Genomic DNA, 1,923 nt, shown 5'->3' on the forward strand with positions numbered 1-1,923 from the left:
TGATTTCATAATATGTATTTGTATATACCAGTATATATATCTGTATATCTCTATTTATTATCTGTGTTTATATATATATATATATATATATATATATATATATATATATATATATATATATATATATATATATATATATATATATATATATATATATATATATATATATATATATATATATATATATATATATATATATATATATATATTTATAGGTAATAATTAATCTTGTAAATATAGTTATAATATGAGTACTCTTACTAATAATAATACAAATTTATAATATAGTAATAATAATATTATTATTGATAATGATAATAACTACTATAAAATATATACCATAATATTGTTAATAATGATAATACTAATAATACCAAGTATAACAAATTACCTATAACAAATTTCATATTATAATTTTAATAATACTAATATTAATAATAATGGATGTGCTAATCATATAACAACTATAATTAAACTTGTAATTATATTTAATATATAAATATTACTATCTATTAATTATGTATTTATATGATAACATTTATTGAATATTTATTTACAATATAATAACTATTGATAGCAATATTAATATATATATATATATATATATATATATATATATATATATATATATATATATATATATATATATTCTTTTTAATAGTAACTTATTTATTCTATTTATTAGTTTACATTTTTAATTCAAATTGATTGATTAAAGGTATTTTATTAATCCAAAATATTATATATATATACTTATATTTAAATATATTTTTACATATTTTTTATTCACTAGTGTTCGTGAATCGTCGGGAACAGTCAAAGGTCTAATGTATACATGAACATAGTTCTAACATTTTCGAGACTCACTATTACAGACTTTGCTTATCGTGTCGTTATCATATAAAGATTAAGTTTAAATTTGGTCGGAAATTTCCGGGTCGTCACAGTACCTACCCGTTAAAGAAATTTCGTCCCGAAATTTGATCGTGGTTGTCATGGCTAACAATAAAAATGTTTTCATGATAAATATGAGTTGAAAATTAGAGTTTTATCATCAGTGAGTAATATGGATAAAACAATTCGTTTATGTGAAGAGTACGAGTGAAGCTATCACAAAAGAGTGATATGAAGAAATAACGATTCATCTTAACTTTTGACGTAGCCAGGGTTGAATTTAGAAATTAAGGTGCGTCTTAACTTTTGACATAGTCACTGTTGAATTCCGGAATTCAAGGGATTTAAAAGAAAATCTTCGAAATCTAAAAGATTTGATTCTTCGGCGAATAAGGAGATTAAGATCTCTATAATTAAATACGGTGATCTGCTTCGATTACTCTGTCTGATATTTCCATTATAAATTAAACTCCTCCGTTCCATTATTCTCACCATTCATATACTTTTTTTCTTAGTTCATACATCCAAAAGATTGTGAAAATACTTAGTCCAGTTCTAATCCTTGATACTTTCCTAACCTTCATACCTGTCATTCTTCTTTTCAATCTTCCACCAGAAAAATTTGTTTACTTTTACTTTTACCCTGGGGTGATACTATTCTTAATTATACCGTGTCTTTATATTGCTATTCGTATTAATATTCACGGTTTGTAACTTCCGTGTTGTTATTGGACTTCATATTTTCTCTTATATTTTGGAGCTCTTTGCCTTTTTATTATCCTCCCGACCTCTAGTAAAGCGAGTAACGGTCCAGAATTCGTAAGTATGAAATTTCGGATAAACATCATGTTCTAAATAAGAAAGAATGTATTAGCACGATTTGATTTGTCAAATTACCAGAATCACTGGGAATAGAACTATCAAGAATATACTTTCTTGATATGTTCAGAAGTTAAGCAGAATGAAAGAGTTATGTAACATGGCACATGATGACGTTATGATCTGTGAATCATCACGTTCCATTAGAAA

This window comes from Rutidosis leptorrhynchoides, chromosome 3, assembly GCF_046630445.1.
Source record: "Rutidosis leptorrhynchoides isolate AG116_Rl617_1_P2 chromosome 3, CSIRO_AGI_Rlap_v1, whole genome shotgun sequence".
In the NCBI taxonomy this organism is placed as follows: Eukaryota; Viridiplantae; Streptophyta; class Magnoliopsida; order Asterales; family Asteraceae; genus Rutidosis; species Rutidosis leptorrhynchoides.